General features: G+C 37.7%; 1 protein-coding gene across 5 annotated transcripts in view; it reads left to right on the top strand.

Annotated features, from left to right (window-relative positions):
• The window catches only part of SPOP (speckle type BTB/POZ protein), a 66,721-nt gene that overhangs the window by 25,174 nt on the left and 21,294 nt on the right, over positions 1-20,253 (top strand). The window contains exon 1 of one of the 5 annotated variants that reach the window (XM_069481248.1): positions 15,669-15,688. The exons of the other annotated variants lie outside the window; for them this stretch is intronic. The gene's annotated coding sequence lies outside the window, so the exon portion shown is untranslated. Of the gene's footprint in view, positions 1-15,668; positions 15,689-20,253 lie in introns of those variants that run through there. 5 annotated transcript variants of the gene reach the window in all.

The raw sequence follows: 20,253 nt of genomic DNA on the forward strand, positions 1-20,253 counted from the left end.
CATTCTTTCTTTTCTTTTCTTTTTTTTTTTTTTTAAATGAGACAGGGTCTCATTCTGTCACCCAGGCTGGAGTATAATGGCCTCATTATATAGCTCCCTGCAACCTTGAACTCCTGGGCTCAAGCAGTCCTCCTGTCTTAGCCTCCTGAGTAGCTGGGACTATAGGTGTGTGCTGCCACACCTGGCTAATTTTTCCATTTTTTGGGGGACAGGCTCTTACTCTTGCTCAGGCTGGTGTCAAACTTCTGGCCTCAGGCAATCCTCCCGCCTGGGCCTCTGAAAGTGCTGGGATTACAGGCGTGAGCCACTGTACCTGGCCACATTATTTCAGTTTATCAATCATCATTCAGCCCAGTGTCCTTAACTATAGTCTGTTTTTCACCAATGTATTATCTTTCTTTTTTTAACCCACATTGAAGTTCTTGAGCCCAGCATCTCCTTTTTCCAACATAACGACGGGGACATCGTATGATAGCCTAGATTCTGGTCTAAGCTCTGCTGCTAGCCTCCTGTATGAAATATATCACTTTGGACAAGCCACTAAGCTACTTTGGGGTTCAGTTTCCTGATATGTAAAACAAAATAATTTGACTGGATATTATTAAGTCTTTTTATATCTGTAGAACTGTTTTATTCCTTTATTCATCAGGCATTTATAAAGAACCTTCTGTGTGCTGGGCACAATACAGGATGCTCTGGGTATAAGTCCCTTGTCCTCAAAGAGTATTCAGAACTCCTTTTACTTTATTTAGATCAGCTTAGTCTTTTACTCTTGAAAAATCAAGTAGTATTAGCAAGTTTTCTCGATTTTTACTATCACCCTATAAGGCATTTGTTAAAATTGTTGGTGTTATTTAGATCTTCATCTCCAAAAATACTCAAATCTCTACGTTTTGTTTTTCTATTTGTAAGCTAATTTCCCATCCTGGAAAACAGATCCCATTTTCCTGATCCTATTATGACCAGTGTTTTCTTTAACTGATAAAAAGTAAACTATGTACTATAGAGTAAGACTTAGTGATCAGGAAAAACTAGTGATTTCTTTAAGGCAAATGAAAAATAAAGGCAGAGTCTAGAGGCATGCTGTAATTTTTGAAAAGAGAGTCCTAAACAATATCATAGGAAAATTTTCTAAGATTAAGTATAGCTTTGTTTAAAAATTTTATACTGAAAGAAAACAGAAAGTTCAATAGAGATTCTGTTGGGCACTAAAAAGAAAAAGACCAGGGGCTGCTTCTGACATTGAAATGGGCATTATCTCACCAGGGACCCCACTGCCCAGGTTCGGAGACTCAGCCCTGCAGGACCAGAATGTCATTATTATAAGTGCACCCAGAAGATGATTAGGCTGTGTAGACTGTAGACAAAGTAGAGGATTAATTCACATGAAACAAATTGATAGAAGGGGTGGACTGGTCAAAGAAGAGCTCTTTTTAAAGAGGAGACTTTTGAGCTGAGACCTAAATTTCAAGAAACAATGGGAAGATCTAGAAGAGTCTTCCAGGCTGAGGGAAGGGTGCAGAGGCCCTGAAATGAAAATTAGCTTGGCTTCTTCTTAGAAAGAAGGCCTGTGTGTTTGGAGTGAAGTTAGTGATAAGAGAGAGGGATAGGTGATGAATTTGGTATAAGGGGCCAGCTCTTATAGGTTCAGATAAAGAGGTTGAATTTTAAGTGTGGTTAAGTAGAGGAGAGACATGATCTGATTTGCATTTAAAAAGCTCACTGTGGCTGCTCTGGAAAATGCATACATTGGGCTACAGAGGAAGCTGGGAGATCATTTAGGAGCTGGTTAATACTGTTCAGGTGAGAGAAAACTGTCACTTAGACAGAAATGGATAAATACGGAATATTGCAAAGCAGGATAGCAGACGAGACTTGCTGATAGAGGGGATATGAAAAGATAAGGTTTTTGGCTTGAGCAACTGGTTAGAAGATGGTGCCAGTTAGTATTTTGGTCATGTTAGACACCTGAAGTGAATATAATTAAGGGATGGTGGAAATTTTTCTTTTTAATTCTGTAAGCTTGCTGCACAGGAGAGAGTTCTTCAGGGAAAGATGCTGGTTTCTTGGAAACTTAGACTAGAAAATTACTCTGGCATATTAAAACAGTAGTCACTGTATTTATTTTTATTTATTTATTTATTTTGGTAGAGATGGGGTCTCGCTCTTGCCCAGGCTGATCTCAAACTCCTGAGCTCAAGCGATCCTCCCATCCCAGCCTCCCAGAGTGCTAGTATTACAGGAATGAGCTGCCACACCTGGCCTGTTTTTAAAAATTAATGATGATTAGGTGCAAAACCTTGAAAAGTCATTCTAAAAGTATTAGGACATAGGATTTGTCCCCAGGATCCAGTCTTGGAAGTAGGCACGAACCCATTAATGATTTGCTGAGGTCTCCATTAATAATAGTGCTTAGAATTCATTAGAACAAAAGAGTATACTTTTCTACAGAGTTACCACTTGAAAATGAAATTGGAATTGAAAGCTGGGAATACAAATGTATCTTTCTGAGGTATTTTTCCAATTCCTACATGTTGAATTAAAAAACCATACCTGATCTAAGAATCACCTAGTTAAAGGAATTAACAAAGTATTAGATTAGGAGTTAAAAGACTTGAGTTCTGAACTCAAGCACCTTAATAGCCATGTGACCATGACAAATGGGAACTCTGAGCTTCTGTTCCCTTATTTGTAAAATACTTGCTCTGCATGTCTCACAGAGCTGTTAAAAATCCCAAATAAGATCATGAATGTCAGAGTGCTTTAAAGACTGTGAAGCATTGAATACTGCTTGTGAGGGAGTGGTTATATAGCCTAAAGCATTTAACTGGAAAGGACTTTGGAAGTCCTTTTAAAGGAGGAGACTAAGAGGGTGAGGGTAGGAGTGCGCAGGTTGTTTCTACTGTGAATCTTTTTTTTTTTTTTTTTCCCCTTCGAGACAGTCTCGCTCTGTTGCCCAGGCTAGAGTGCCGTGGAGTCAGCCTAGCTCACAGCAACCTCAAACTCCTGGGCTCAAGCAATCCTCCTGCCTCAGCCTCCCAGGTAGCTGGGACTACAGGCATGTGCTACCATGCCTGGCTAATTTTTCCTATGTATTTTTAGTTGTCTGGCTAATTTCTTTCCATTTTTAATAGAAACGGGGTCTCGCTCTTGCTCAGGCTGGTTTTGAACTCCTGACCTCGAGCGATCCTCCCGCCTCGGCCTCCCAGAGTGCTAGGATTACAGGCGTGAGCCACCACGCCTGGCCTCTACTATGAATCTTGAGGTTATGGTTTCTACTATTAGCCTATAGTGTTCAACTATACAGACCCATTCTAAGTGGCCTTATGATTCTTAACCAAGGTGACTTGTGGAAACAGAGGATCCTGGATAAATTTAAATGCTGTAAAGATGATAAAATGTACAAGTAAGTTTGATTTTCCTTTTTTATTTGGTAATTAGAACTTTATTCCTAGCCATAATGCTAAAATGAAAGGCAGCAAAATATGGTTAGTATTTTTTACTTTTTGTTTTTTTCCTATTACTTGACCTTTGGGCTGTGGAATGGGATTTTGTTTGGTTTACCTGGGAGTATCTTTTACTTTAAGAAGTGAAAAGTATAAACATGCCAGAGGCTTGCTAGCAGTTGAAAGTAACTGTTGGTCAGTAAGAGAGTGGAAGGAAAAAAAACAGGTTGGGGATGGAAAAAGTAAAGAAAGGGAGGAAAAACGTATTTGAAAGTGGAGAAAAGGCTTAAGTCATTTCAAGGGGAGAAAAAAAATTCTCAGGTGTTCTTTTTAAAATTTTTCTTTGAGTTTTCAAGTACTGAAACTTCAGGTGATTAAAGAAGGAGGGATTGGTCCTTAGAGAGGAATAAATAAAATTAAGGAAAGAGGTAGGACGAGTTTCTTTAGAAGGTTAGAAGGTAGAATGGAGGCCAGCCTGGGCAAACAGAGTGAGACCCTGTCTCTACAAAAAATAAAAAAATTAGCCAAGTTTGGTGGCAGAAGCCTGTAGTCCTAGCTACTTGGGAGGGTGCAACGGGAGGACTGGCTATGTAAGGCTGGTGGTGGGCACCCCTCCCCTCCCTAATGCAAAAAGAAGCAGCCCACGAGACTTGCCAAGGACAATGCCTGCAAGGCTCAGGTAAGTTAAAGGATGACCACACCTGGATGGTTACCCTGATAAGAGTCTCAGTCCTAGAGTCCACACATACCACCGGCCCCTCCTATTTCTCAATACCCGCGCTAAAACTACAAGGGACAATTCCTTGCTCTCCCCACCATAAATCTTCCTGCCAAAGAAACCCCTATCCCCAGCCCTAAAAACATATATAAACCCACTCAGATTTCTGGGCGATTCGACTTTTCGGGTCTCTCTCTCTCTCCCCCCCTCTCTCCGGGGACCCAAAAATCTCACCCCGGTCCCTCTCTTGGGACTCGTTACCCTCACCCAGGAGCGCCCCAATAAAGCCTCTTTACTTATCCCTTTCAACTCTGCTCGTCTTTCTTTCTCTGGCGCCGGCCAATCCAAAAAAACCTTACATTTGGTGCCGAAACCCGGGAGGGTGCTTTAACTTTCGACTGTACTGCCCCTCCCGTGGACTCCGGTCTTAAAACCTTACATGCTAGAGCCCAGGTGTTCAAGGTTACAGTAAGCTATGATTGGGCCACTGTACTCTAGCCTGGGCAGGAAAGCAAGACCCTGTCTTCTAAAAAAAAAAAAAAAAACCAAACAAAAAAGGTAGAATGGTGGAGAGGAAAGAGAAGGTGCTCTATGTAAACATGATTCCTTATAAGGATTGACAGTCTCTATGAAGATAATGTTGGATTACTATGAGCATTATTTTTATTTCAGATGTGCTTTCTTACTAAAGCCAGTAGCCCTAGTGCTGTACAATTCCCATCAACTATAGCAAAAATATTTTACCAACATAGGATTTTTATTAGTAAGATGATCTAGACTGAATTCACTGGCTTTTTAAAAATTTGATTCAGACTACATTATTGTCTATTTAAAATATTGCTTTTCTCTCTTTTTTTTTTTTTTTTTTTTGAGACAGGATCTTGCTCTGTCTCTCAGGCTAGAGTGCAGGCGTCATCATAGCTCACTGCAACCTCAAACTCCTGGACTCGAGCAATTCTCCGCCTCAGCCTCCCAAGTAGCCTGGACTACAGGCCATTTTTCTATTTTTTTGTAGAGATGGGGGTCTCCTTCTTGCTCAGGCTGGTCTCCAACTCCTAGCCTCAAGTGATCCTCCCACCTTGGTCTCCCAAAGTGCTAGGATTACAGGCATGAGCCACCACGCCTGGCCTAGCTTTTCTAATTAAAATTTTTCCTGAATTCATTGGCTTGGAAAAAAAAGCCAAACAAAAAGGGATTGTAAAAAACACTGTCAGCCAAAGTCCTCTTTATTCACTTTCTGAGTTCTATTTCCAACCCTCGCTCCCAGAGACAACCTTTTGCCATTAATGTAGTGTGTATCCTTCCAGTGCAGTGTAGATGTGTATGTGTGTGTGTGTGTACATGAAAATGTATTGCTTAATGTGTTTAAATTTTTAGACAATAAATTATATGTGTATGTGTGAGTAAATATGTATATATATATACATGTACAGCAGCCCTTTTTTTAATTTATTTTTGTTTTCTAAAATCTATCCATGTTGATATATGCAGATCTAGGTCTCATTTTAGCAGTTTTATTTCACAGTATGAATGTTTCAGTTTTCCCACAACCCCATTTGATGGATATTTAAATTGTGTTCCTTTTTTTTTTTTGCCATCACAGAATTCCAGTGAACAATCTTATTCATATCCCTTCTGATCATCATCATCTTCTTCCTTTTCCTTTTTATCCTCCTCTTCTTCATCATCATCTTTTGCTTCAGTGGTTTGATTTTGTCCTAAATATCTCATTATTTGAGTTCTGCCTCTTAGTCCAACACTTTGGTACTTATAGCTGTATTCACGGGAGGGAGAGGGATCAGGGAAACTCTTCATAGTTTGAAATACCGGTCCTCCTTTACCACAGCATGAAAGATTCTGAAGTTTTCTTTCCTTATGGATTATTTTTGGAATTTGGTAAATTTCGCAACTTTGCATTTTAATATTTTGCATTTTTATTGTCTCATAGCCAATAACTGTTTTTCATAAACTTTAGTAACTACTCACCTTTTCTTCTCCTTCTAAGTTTACTACTTTTTAATTCCTAGAATAATTTCTACCCACTAAATGTGGAACCATTTAGTGAACTCCATTCCAGTTCATGCAATTCTTATATTCAGCATGATCCAGACATAGCTGATATTTATAGAAGAGTTTCTTGAAGCATTCTTAGCTAAAGGAAGCATTTTAAAAATATGGCTTCACCTTGCTATTTGATTAGAATTATTACATATAAATTTTGTTAAAGGACCATATGTTTCAATGACCAGTGGTTTTCATTTATAAATTTTTTGTCTGGAGTCTTTAATCCACAGTGCTTTTATTCAGTATTGTGAGGCTGAGTATATTTTTAATTTCTGTGCTCCATGTTTTTTCACCCTTTAAACCTGGATCCTATTCAGAGCTTTGAGCACTTGGAATCTTGAAGTGTTACAAATGAAAACTGTTACTCTTCTCTAATAACACACTCTGCCTGCAGCAAGTGTTTGAGTAGGACTTCCTTTCTTAACAACTAGTTTGGGCAGCCACCTGTCTCATGAATATATCAACTATTTTTAAGAATTTGAGAAGAATTTGTGTGCTGAGCATTTTTTTTAAAACAACCAATAAGACCTTAAAATGGAAATCAGAGTAATAAATATAACTAGAATATCAGATGTCTGTGTATTTTCTCTCAAATCTGTTCTTGCCTTAGGATTTGTTTCAGGTCATAAGTATTGTGGCTAGAAAGTAACCTTTGCATCTGGCTTCCTCTGATTTTAACGTGGATAAAGTGTTCTATCAAAAGTACTAGCACTGTATCTATGCTTAAAAATATTGGTCATGTCACCCAGTTTTGTTTAGTGAATTATCTTCCTTATGTCATTGTAATCACTGTTTGAATGGAGTTGGTTACCTGCTCTTTGCACATCAACCCCACATTTTATGCTGCAGAGAAATGTTTCTGTCTTACATCTTTCTTTAGAAGAAAATTATGCTCTTATACGGAACACTAACACCATGGAGTTTTGTTTTCCCTTCCACTCTGGAAACTCTGCCATAAAACTTTTTTTAGCTCCTAAGTCAAAAATAATTTTTTTTCCATCTATAGTCACCCTCTTGGGATATTTCATCTGTATACATAACAGAAGCCTGTGGGAGTCAAATTATAATATAAAGAACTTTTTTCTTGAAATTATATTTTGTTTACATAATTCTTTTGTTATAAAATACTTTTTCCTGACTATAAAAGTAACATGTTTATTTTTTACAAACTTAAGAAAAAGTATAACGGAAGCAAGCACTCAATTTTAATGCTACATATTGTCAAGTAATTCCCATAATAGTTATGCCATTTTACACCTGCACCAGGGTTCTTGTCTCTTTGTGCCCTCAATAGCATTGTTATTAAAAACAGGTATTACAGATTTCTTAGGGGAAAATATAATTATGTTTGTTTCAACTTTTTAAAAGTCTTAACCGTGACTCAGTAAGAGCATAAACCTGAAACTTGTTAGTAAAATAAACTGTTAATTTGACAGAGGGGAAACACTGAATGTGTATAGTTACTGTGTCATCTTTCAAGGATGGAAATCCAAAAGAAAAGATTAATTCAGTCACTCATTAAATAAGTATTTGTTTCTGGCCTTCCATGTGCCAGACACTGTCTGGGTGCAGCAATGAAACAGACAAGAACCTGCCTTCGTGGAGCTTGTTTTCCAGTTAGAGAAGACAGATTGTAAAAGATGCGGTATGGTAGATGACATTATGTGCTGTAGAAAAAAATAATGAGGCAGGAGTAGGCTTGTGGCTGTGGGTGGAGGGGATTACATTTTTAAGGGTATCTGGGAAGGCTCACAGATATGGTAACGTTTAAGGAAAGACCCAGCAGTGGTGGGGGAGTGCACCCGAGAATATTTAGAGGAAGAGTTATCCGTACAGAGAATAGTGAGTACAAAGCCCTGAGGCAGGAATGAGCCTATTCTGTCTGAAGAACCACCACAAAGAAGGGTGGTAGTATGGCTGGAACATAGTGAGCTCAGGAGAATGTAGTTGGAGATGAGGCCAGAGAGGTAATGGAGTCCAGATTGTGCAGGCATTTTTGGCCGTTGTAAGGTTTTTACTCAGTGAAATGGGAAATTATTGGATATTCCTCAGAGGCCATAATTATACTACTAAAACAAAAAAATACTTGTGTCTTGGCTTTGCTTTTTCAGAAGCTTTTGTTTCTTATAATAATTTGGGTATTAACTGATGGCTCCTACTGAGTAGTCATACATATATTTAAACATTTGTGTTGGTACAGAAAATGTCCCTGAAATAATAGAGCTTAGGTATTGCATTTAAATTCAAAGAAAGGGAGTATATAATAGGAAATCCTGTCTCTAGGCATTCATTCCTGGGTGGGCCCTGCTTTATTACTGAGTTCTCATCCTGAATTGTCTTTTTTTTAAAAAAAGATATATTCTCTGCAGGACATATTGGAAGCTAGCTAGCTAAAAAGATACCTGTTCTATTAGATTATTTTAACTATGCATGTTTTGAACATTTTTATTATGAAATATAACAGAAAAATACATAAAACATAACTCTGTAGTTTAAGGACTATTTGATAAAAGTCAAATACCTAAGTAACCACCAGTTAGACCTAGAAATATGTCATTATCAGCACCTAGAAGAAGCCTGCTGTGTGTCCCTTCTAGACATAAGCTGTACTGTTTGTTGCTCAAAGTAACCACTATTCTGACATTTATGGTAATCATTTGCTTATCTTTCTTTATGATTTTACCACCTAGGATTCATTCCAAACCAATATAGTTTAGTTTTGTCTGATTTAAAACTTTTTGTAAATGGAATAATACAATCTTTTAAATTCTAACACAGATCATCAGGAGCCAGGAAATTCTGTTAAGACAGACATTCTGTCTAACTTTCCCCTGTTTTGTCTGCCTGTGTGGTTTTACTTTTTCCTTTAGTCATGAATTTTGGAATGAACACTTAAAACTAAGAACTTCCTGACCATCCTTTGTTCCATATTTAATTTACTTAGGACCTTAACATTAACATAGAATTTGGCTTATTTTTCATAACTCTAGAAGAGAAGGAATTTATTGTTGGCAGATGGTTTGTAGGTAAGGCATGGTCCACGTAAACAATAGTCAGTTTTCTTCAGCTAAGACCATAAAGGAGAGGATTAAAAACATACATAATACCTTGATCTCTCTTTCATAGTTGGAAGGAAGTTTGGGTGCCTTTCAGAAAGGAAAATGTCTCCCGGGAATACTGAATTCTGTACTGCTACATAGTAATAGTTATTAATGCTGGACACAATTGGTTGTCCTTGTAGTAGACCAAATCCTCTGGAGCAGGTGAGCCTTTTCAGTTTATAAGTTCATGACTTACTCCAAATTGTATGCCCTAAGACTAATTTAGACTTTCTCCTTTGGAATTCATTCCTTGGGCCCTTTTCATAGCCAAATCATGTTAGCAAGAAATATTTTTAAATGGCTGACTAAAGTATAGATGGCCAAAGAGAACTGCCTGTTGAATTTGGCATCTATGAAGGCCACAGGACCCTGTGGGGTTATGCAGCCGCTGCCTATTTGTTTCATGAAATGACTTCTGTGTTTTAATTCCTTGCAGATTGGACACACTCAGTGTTAGGGCCAACCCTTTCATCTGTTTACTATTCAGACTTTATAAAGTTCTTCCTAGTCATAGTTGAGAGGAGAGGGTAAAAGACTATAACCTCCCAAATCTCAAAACAACTTTGGGAATATTAACTGTAAAATGAATAGAATCTTCTTAACCATAGGGTTTTGGCCCTTCTTCTCTTTTTGATTCTTTTTCATCTCTCATTTAGAATAAGTAAATTTTCTCAACCTAGAGAAGAAATCTTTGTGATAACATGTGGGATGTGTTAAAATCATCATCTTTCCCAAGATTGCTCTTTGTGGCCCTAGAGATTTTTTCCCAAGCCATTCAGTGGAATCAACACATGATTCTAATTTGTGAGAATGGAGAAGTCGCTGATTGCTTGCTTTTGCCTTTCTAACTTCATTTCTAAAGATGTTTTCTTTTGGAACTGAGACCCACTTTGAAGTGAAATAGCCCCTTTATAATTAGGTTTGTTTCCTGATTTGGATTCATGTCCTTCCATTGCAGACATCTCCCAGGTGATGGATTTTGAAAGTGATTGTGTGGAGAAGCTTAATCTGAGCTGCCCTATCTGTATGTATTTTGTTTTATGTTTTGTTTTTTCTGTTTAAAAAGCAGTTAGAGGAATTCTTCTTCCTAGCAGGGGTTTTGTAATTAATAACAGCAGCACATCACCTGTGAACCTGTACTTGTGGCAGCCATAGTTTATTCCTCGGGATCCTCCATCCAGGTGGAGGCAGGAGTTTTTTCCTCTGTTGTTCTTATGTATATGTATTTGGCTCAGTAGTTTTCTGTGCCTAAATTAAAGAGCAAAACGAAAGTTTAAGAAGTCTTTTTAAGGTCTAAGGAGTTGCATTCCTTTTCAGGACAAACCTCTGCATTTGGAGCAGAGATGCATTGCATTTTCCCTGGACATATTTTTGGGGGACAGAATAACTTTTACACAATGGATAGTTTTTAGGGAAAGGGAATGATCTCCCAGCCCGTGACTTAAATTGGCAATACATTTTTCTGCTCTTTTGATTTTTTTGCTAACTGGAAAAGTTGCATCAAAAGTGAGAATTATTCCATATTTTAACCTTTGAGCTGGCTGCTAAGGTCTCCTTGGGGACAAGGACAGTTTGTAGTTATTTATAACCTGTAAGAAGGGCATTAAGGCTGGTAAACAGCCAGCTCACACTGAGGCTTGGGAGGCAGTGGGAGCATTCTGTTGTTATCCTACTGTGTTTAGTGACTTGAGAGTCTTTCATGTACTTTCTTGTTTATCTTCAGCTTGACTTTGTCTGGATGAGCCTTACTTGCAAGACATTTCTGTAAAACTATCTTCCAACACTTAGATTGAGTTGAAGAAGGACAAATAGCCTTTTTAAATACAAATACATATCTAATCCTCACAATCATTTCACAATCTATACTTGCCTAAGAAATATCTGTAAATGGGGAAAATTTTAAAGGTACTGACTTTCATGTATAATACTATACTTGTTTCTGAGTTTTTCTTACATACAGCAGGTATAAGAGCAACTCTTAATTAGCAAAATCAGAGAAATATCTGTGCCAGAAATGTGTTCTGTAGCGTAGTCTGGTATAGAAAAAACTTAATTACATGCCTAGACATGTTTTTTTCTTTTTTAAGAGACACGGTCCTGCTCTGCTACCTGGGCTGGAGTGCAGTGGTGATGGGGTCTCGCTATGTTGCCCAGGCTGGTCTCGAACTCCTGGGTTCAAGTGGTCCTCCTGCCTTGGTCTCCCAAAATGCTGAGATTATAGGCATGAGCCACCATGCCCAGCCTAGGCATGTTTTTATGATGTGTTTACACATATACATTTACATTTGTATGTATTTCATGTTAATTATCTTTATATGTCAATTTTAAGAGCATTAAACCCAGTGTCAGATATGAAAATTATAGGTCAAATCTAAGTAAATGCTAACGATCTGCCTCAATTTGATCAATATATTGGAATTTTATTATATAGAATTTAATTTGAAATAACTTAGAGTTTCAGTCTTGGTTCCTGACGACTGCTGTAATGGTACTGTTACCAGGATTGATTATTCTGGGAAATGTGCTTCTCTCACTATTGTCTTGTGGATTCAGGAACTCCTCCCACAGCACTGCAGGTTTCCCTTTTCTTACAAGTTTTCTTGAATTAAAAAAAAAAATGTTTTTAATCAAGGAAGAATGTAAATAGTTTTGGAATGTAGCTAATAAGTTCTTTAAAATTGGAGTGAGATGAACTCATAGTTTTGTTTTTAAAATGTTTTATTATTTTAAAAGTATGCCTGGATTCCTATAGCTCCATTCATTTAGCAACTCCTAAACTTTAACTTATTAATTAAAACTCATTAAGGAAAAATATCCCAGAAGAGAAAGAGGCTAGTTATTCAGCAAAAATTTCATTGAACAAATATTTATTGAGTGCCTGTTACGATACCATTCTAGGCACAGGGGGATGCTGTTCTCTGATTGAACTTAACTTCTAGTGGGGAACACAATGGACAAGTGAAAAAATAAAAGCAAGGTGATTTCAGGTAGTGGTTGTAAAGAAGAAAATAAAATAATGTGATAAGAGGAACAGGCTAGAAGTGGGGGCTGCTTCAGACTGGGTAGTCAGGGAAGACCTCTCTGAAGATATTACATTTGATAGGAGACATAAATGATAAGGAGCCAGATATGAAAAGACGTGAAGGAAGAAAGAACTCTCCAGGCTGAGAAAAGAGCTTCGTGTGCTCATGGAACAGAGTTAAAGGCCTGAGTGACTGAAGCATCGGGATTGAGAAGGGCAAGTGTTAGGGGAAGTCAGGGAGGTGTGCTGAGGCCATGGTGATCCTGATAAGAAGGTCCCTTTTATTCAGATAGCAGTGGAAGCCCCTGAAGATCTCTTTCTGTGTCTCACGGAGTTTTGATTTATAAGTCCTCTCATGACTTGGAAAAACTAATTATAAAGGCTGCTAATTCACTTTTAATTTTTTTAATTTACCAATTGAGTAGGTAATATATTCACATAGTTCAAAATTCAAAAAGCAACAAAGGAATATAATAGAAATTCTCCTTCCCACAAAGATACCCAGTTTCCTTCCATGGAAATAACCAGTATCCCTAGAGTCTTGTGTAGCTTTTCAGAGATATTCTATATATTTTAAAACAAATACATATTTTCTATTTTAAAAAAACAGAGCTTCCCATTCTTTTTTTTTTTTTTTTTTACAGATGCTTATTATGTCATCTGCATCATAATTTAATCAATCCATTTTTGATAGACTTTTAGGTTATTTCCATTTTTTTGTGTTTATAAATAGTGTCACAGTAGAAAACCTGTTATATTTGTCATTTTAAATATATCAGTAGGGATAGATTTCTAGAAGTGGAATTGCTGGATCAAAGGGTATGTGCATTTCTTGCTCTGATAGACATTGCCCTTCACAGAGATTGTAACAATTTATACTCCAGCCAGAAATGTTCTTCTTACCCTGGGCAAGTGTTATCAAACATTTTGATCTTTGCCAATTTAGCGGATGAATCAATGTGTAGCTTGATTTGCATTTTATATTAGTATGAATGAGAGTTGAATATCTTTTCATATACTTAAGAACCATTGGTATTTCCATTTCTGTACATCATTGGTGGTTCTTTGCCTGTTTTTATGTTAGGCTGTTGACTTTTTTCTTCTTGATAACTAGATTCACTTAATATTGCTAAATCCTTCTATAGGTGCAGTGTTTAAGAATTTAAAAAATGAAAACAGAAAAGCAGTCATCTTTAACTTGTAAAATTTTACAAAGCATGAACCTGATAAAAGACTTAAGACATTGCTGATTGAGGTCTTTCTTCATTGCTCTTAGTTTCATTTTAGGAAGTGTCTCTAAACTAAAAAAAAATTAGTATTTTGTTAGACTAGATTGAACTGCAAAAATTTTACTCCTAACAAATACTCAAAAGTCACTCAAACCTTGCAATAGAGGAAGTCAGTATGACCCGTAATAACTGTCTTTGGGATAATGAGAAAGAAGTTACTACCTCCTGGGCTGTATATGACTTAGTACACTGTAACAGAAGACACAAAAAGCTCCTTTTAGGTCACATTAGTTTCTGAAAAATGAGTATACCCAAGTCTTTTATAGTTGTTTTTTTATTCTTATTGTCAACAATCTTTTTGGCATCTCCTGTTTTGGAAAATGCAAACGTCTCTCAGGTTTAAAATAGTTATGACACTGGGATTTTTCTTTACTTGGAAACTGTACAAGGCTTTAAACCAAAAAAAAAAAAAAAGAGTTAGGCTTTTTAAAAGTCCCAAGCAAACCATTCTCTGGCAAGAAGCTACGATCCTAGCCATCTCGCTTGTGCATGCTATGTGTTATGTTGAACCACACAGAATTGCTGATACTCACCTACTTTTGATATACAAAACAACATTTCATGGTTCAATGTAATATCTCCACAGTCTTACTTCTATCATTTTAAAATTGATGGATATAAAAGCTAACTCATAGATATCATGTGTGAGATTCATGCCTCTCTTTGTTAATTGGTTTATTTTATTTTATTTTTTAATTCTCTGGATGGGTAGATTAGATTGATGATGGAGAAATGCTCATGAGGAATAAATGAAAGATTTTAAAAAATGCACAAGCTGTCTATGTAACACTTTTCAGAGAGTGTTCTTGCCTAGCACTATACATACTTGCAAGATAAACTATTGGGACATTTTCCCTTATCGTGCAGGGAGTATCTTGAAAGAATTCTGATTATATAAGACTTTAGTTCAGATTAGTTACTGATTTGTGTTTTCAAAAAAAAAAAAAGGAAATAATAACCAGTCTTTCTCCCCTTGTAGAATGAAGATATACTTGATATTAGATGAAAAACTCATTTTTACCAGAGCTAAGATTTTTGAGGTGCCACAATAGGAGTTTTTGTCTTTGTATATAACTTATCCAAAAGAACAAATAAATGGTTCTCATTACATTGAAATCTGATATACTTAGCATTATTCAAAGAGCTGTTTTAGAGATATGTGGGGGGGAAAAAAACCAGAAAAGTTAATGAACTTGAATGCAACTGGATGAGCATTTCAGTCATCAGAGCATTTTTACTAAATACCTTTGGTTCCACGCAGGCTGTGCTAGGTGGTAAGGGGATAGATACAAAGAACAGTTGCAAGTTCTGTTTCAGAAGCTTAAAGTCTACTGGAGGCCGCAGAAGTGTTCTGCCTCCACTTAAAAGGAGGCAGAAAAGAAGTGCACTGTGTAGGTTCAGTTGAAAGCATTGTCTGTGTATCATGACAGCATTACAGGTTGAGTATCCCTTATCTGAAATGCTTGGGACCCAAAAGTGTTTTCGATTTAGAATTTTTGCAGATTTTGGAATGTTTACATTATTATACTTAGCGGTTCAGGATCCCCAATCTGGAAATCTGAAATGTACCAACAAGCATGTCATGTTGGCATTCAAAAAGTTTTGAATTCTGGAGCATTTTGGATTTCTGATTTTCAGATTAGAGATACTTAACCTGTAATACATTTTCTTTTTCACTTCTGTCTGCTCTCCAAAGTTTACCATTCTAGTTAGAAGTCATATTATATTGGTTGACTTGAATCTCTTGTCAGAATAGTTAATGGCTTCATAATATCTGCTAGGAAGCATTTGTTAGAGGTTGCTCTTAGTTTCTAGATGTACTACCTTCATTGGAATTTAAGCGGTGTTACTGTTGACAGAGATCTATTAAAGTATGGGGTTTTCTATCTTTTTTCTTTTTTTTTTTTTTTTTTTTTTTTGAGACAGAGTCTCACTCTGTTGCCCAGGCTAGAGTGAGTGCCGTGGCGTCAGCCTAGCTCACAGCAACCTCAAACTCCTGGGCTCAAGCGATCCTCCTGTCTCAGCCTCCCGAGTAGCTGGGACTACAGGCATGCGCCACCATGCCCGGCTAATTTTTTCTATATATATTTTTAGCTGTCCATATAATTTCTTTCTATTTTTAGTAGAGATGGGGTCTCGCTCTTGCTCAGGCTGGTCTCGAACTCCTGAGCTCAAACGATCCGCCCACCTCGGCCTCCCAGAGTGCTAGGATTACAGGCGTGAGCCACCGCGCCCGGCCTCTATCTTTTTTCTTTTTTGAAGACAGAGTGTTGTTGTGTCATACGAGGTAGTGTACAGTGGCATCATGGTAGCTCACTGCAACCTCAAACTCCTGGGCTCAAGCGATCCTCTTGTCTCAGCCTCCTGAGCAGCTGGGACTACAGGCACTTACCATGATACCTGGCTAATTTTTCTATTTTTAGTAGAGATGGGATTTAGCTCCTGCTCAGGCTGATCTGGAACTCCTGAGGTCAAGCAATCCTCCCTCCTCGGCCTCCCAGAGTGCTAGGATTCTAGGCATGAGCCACCTCGGCTGGCCTATTAAAGTATATTTTTTGATGAGACTCAGAAGAGGTCTGTCCTCACAAGTCAGAATTTAATAGAGTAAGCAGGAAAATAAATGGTGGTATGTAACAGATATGTTTAGCCTCAGCCTCAGAGTTGTCAGTATACTAGAAAGTTTGCTAAATAAATTTCCCATTAGAGAACTTGGACAGTCTTGTCTTAACTTGTCTAAAGCCAGGAACAATATATTTTGGCTTTAATTGTCTCCTACAAAGTTTTTCAAAGTATGACCCTCAAGTATATCTCTTCTTTTCTAAAATTGTTTTTCTGCTGGCATCTGCAGCAATTGGCATGAAGTGCTACAGAGTTCATGTAGCACCAGGCTACTTTGCTGATGAACGCCGTGCCCAGGGTGCCTGCTATAAGTGAAATTAATTAGACTTGTGCTTTCCTAGTCAATTTCCCTCCCAGCAGGTTGTGTGGTTAGAGCTCCTCAGAGTCTGAGACTGAGTCTCTAGTTCTACTAGCTGCGGGATTGGACATTTTAAAAAATTGGAAGAAAGATGATGTTATTAAAAAAAAAAAAAAAAAAGAACTTGGCTACAAAATAAGTCAGAAGCAAAAAAGATGGGAAAAAATGGCCAAGACCAAAATTTTATTTTTTTCTAGTTGTAATAATGGACCAAGCTTTGGTAGCAACAATTAAGGCATTAAAATAAACTGGGTTTTAAAAATTGGCCTTTCCTAGGTCTTAGAGAATTTGTAAATTGTTAATTGTTAGATAAATTTAAAGTATTTTTCTTGTAACTTCAAAATAAGCTCAAATTAGTATTTTATGATCGCTCAGTGTAGAGCTTTGCCTACAACCCACATCTCCAGAGCCAAATTTTTTGTTCTTAACTGATGTATAGAATGCACATATTCATTGCCACCCTTCTCCAAAGTAGGAATTTTGAAATTTCATTCTTGCCATTAATGGTAACTGGAATTTATAAAACTGGCTAAGTTGTATTTACTGGTTATTGGACAAATAAACAGTTCTGTGAGAATGTGTTTTCCATCAAATGCAAGCCTATCTTGGAGGTAACTACAGTAACATTTGGCCTCTTTTCTTGATGTTATGGAATCATGAATTCCAGGATCCAGGGAGGTCCAAATGCAACTTGCAGTGCTTAAGTTTTGCTACCTTAAGTGAGACAGCATACCATGTGTATAAGACTATTAACTTTATCTGTGATTACATGGTATGTTTTCATTGTAAATTCCTGTAGGATAGTTCTATGACCAATGGAAACAAAATTCCAGTTATTAATATATTACTCTGTGAAGGTGCAACTATACTTATTAACCCCCCTCATGTTTATTATTTCAGTAGTCACTGAATGTTTATTAATTGAACTAGTATTCAGTGTTTTTGTTATTCATTTATATCAATTTGTATAAATAATGTACTACACATGTTATTCCAAAACTTGCTTTTTTTTATTAGCACTGTGTTTGATGCCCATGGTGCTAAAGATCTAGTTCATTAATTTTAAGTCCTAAAATATAGTTTTCCAATATATGGAAATAAAACAATTTAGGTCTCTATTCCTCTGCTAATGGATTTATATTAATAGTTTGTTTCTAGCTTTTCATTGTAATAAGCAATGCCACATTGAAAACCGTTGTCTATATCTTCTTGTACCCATGTATAGAGTTTCTCTAGGGCAATGGTTCTCAAAATGTGGTTCCAGGACCAGCACCTGGGATCACCTGGGAACTTGTTAGAAATGTAAATTCTTGGGCCCATCCCACACCTCTGGATCCGAAACACTGGGGGGTAGGGTCAGCAATCTGTTTTAAATGGTGATTCTGATGCAGTTCTAAACTTGAGAACCACTACTCTAGTGCATCTATTAATACAGTTAAAAGTGGCATTACTTATTGTCTTAGGGTATGTGTATTTTCAGCTTTGCTAGATATAGTCAAATTCTTATCCAAAATATACTACTGATTTATTATCTCAGCAACAGTATATGAGACCTTCTATTTCCCCATACATGGCATGGTTCATTTTTTTTTTTTTTTCTTGCTGATCTGCTAGGTATAAAATGTTTAAGAGCTATTTTATTTCCTTTTTTTGGTGAGCAATATTTTTATAGGATAGTTGACCCTTTTCTTATTTGTAGAAACTCTTTATATATCAACTTTTCTTTTTTCTTGAGACAGGGTCTCATTCTGTTCCACAGGCCAGAGTGCAGTGATGTCAACATAGCTCACTGCAACCTCAAACTCCTAGACTCATGCAGTCCTCCCACCTCTCAGCCTCCCAAGTGGCTGGGACTACAGGCATGCGCCAACACACCCAGCTAAATTTTTTTTTATATTTTGTAGGGATGGGGTCTCACTACATTGCTCAGGCTGGTCTCGAACTCCTGGCCTCAAGCGATCCTCCCACCTAGGCCTTTCAAAGTGCTAGGATCATAGGTTTTAGCCACCACACCCAGCCTTAATTATTATATATTAATAAAAGTGTCCCTTTGTCATGCATTGCAAGCTTTTTTTTTTTTTTTCTAGTTTGTCTTTTGGCTTTGGTGCTGTAAAATTGTGACCAAATTCACCAATTTTAAAAATTGTATATATTTAAGGTATACAACATAATGTTTTGATGTGAATATACATAGTGAGACTAGTACAGTCAAACCAATTAGCATATCCATCATCTCATAGTTACCTTTTGAGTGTGTGTGGGGGGGTAAAAGCATCTAAAATCTACTTGTTTAGCAAATTTCGAGTACATAGTACACTATTATTAACTAATCCTAAATGTTGTATGTTAGATCTCTAGACTTACTGGTCCTGCATATCTACAACTTTGTATACTTTGACCTACATGTCTCCATTCCCACCCTCTCACCCCCAAATTCACTAATTTTTTGAATGGCTTTTGTATTTAGAAAGTCCTTGGAGGGGAGAATTTTGAATTGGATTTGATTTGCTACTGGGATGCCCCGTTGAGATGTATAGTAGTTACTTGCAAACGATCTGAGGCTTATGAGAAAGGTGAGAGTTGTAGAGATTTGGGAAACATTTGTATAAAGTCAGAATTTGACACTGTTGGGATGGGTAAAATTGCCATTAAGAGAAGGGAGACTGAGAAAATAATTGAGGATTAAACCATGAGAAGCAACAGTGGAGGAAGAGAATCCAGTAAAAGAGATTGCGGAATGATCACAAAACACAGAGCAAGGAGAAGAATCTGGAAAATCGAGTGGTGACAGTGTAAGCAGGGAGAGATCTCTAATGTTGCAGAGAAAGGTGTAAAAATGTTGTCTTTCGAGAGAGAAGCTAGCAATGGGCTGAGGAATAGAAGACTATTCAAGTTTGCAGCAAAGTTTGCGAGAAAATGAGGCAAAGTTACAGGGGTAACAAGAGTCATTTTGCTTTGGGAGTGGAATATTTGTGCCCCAAGAGAAGGAGCCCATGGTAAGGTTATGTCTAGTGTTAATTATGTTGTTTCCTTTTCAGGCAGCCTTTTCATAAATGTACTTTTATATACCCTTTGAGTAAATTCATTTGGTAAGATAATATTGAGTATTGTGCAGAGGATTAAAACAGGGTGATACACTTGTGACTAAGAGACTACATTAGGTGGACTTCTCTGAGGTTAACATTTAAATTTGGGACCTGAACACTAAGGAGCCATTTAAATGATAGGGTAAAACAGCGGTCCCCAACTTTTTTGACACCAGAGACTGGTTTCATGGAAGACAGTTTTTCCATGGACAAGTGGGTGGAGTGGGGGCGTTGCCACCTCTGCTCCACCTCAGATCATCAGACGTTGGATTCTCATGGGGAGCGTGCAACCTGGATCCCTCACACGTGCGGTTTGCAGTGGGTTTCCCCCTCCTATGAGGGTCTGATGCCACCTGATCTGATGGGGAGCAGAGCTCGGGCAGTGATGCCAGCAAGGGGTGCGGCTGTGGGTGTAGGTGGGGCTTCACTCGCCTCCTGCTGTGCAGCCCGATTCCTGACAGGCAGTGGCCCATGGCAGGCCTGGCCCTGGGGTTGGGGACTGTGGTCATGGAAGACAATTTTTCCGTGGACAGGGGTTGGGGGGGGATGG

The sequence above is a fragment of the Eulemur rufifrons genome, chromosome 9, assembly GCF_041146395.1.
Source record: "Eulemur rufifrons isolate Redbay chromosome 9, OSU_ERuf_1, whole genome shotgun sequence".
Classification (NCBI taxonomy): domain Eukaryota; kingdom Metazoa; phylum Chordata; class Mammalia; order Primates; family Lemuridae; genus Eulemur; species Eulemur rufifrons.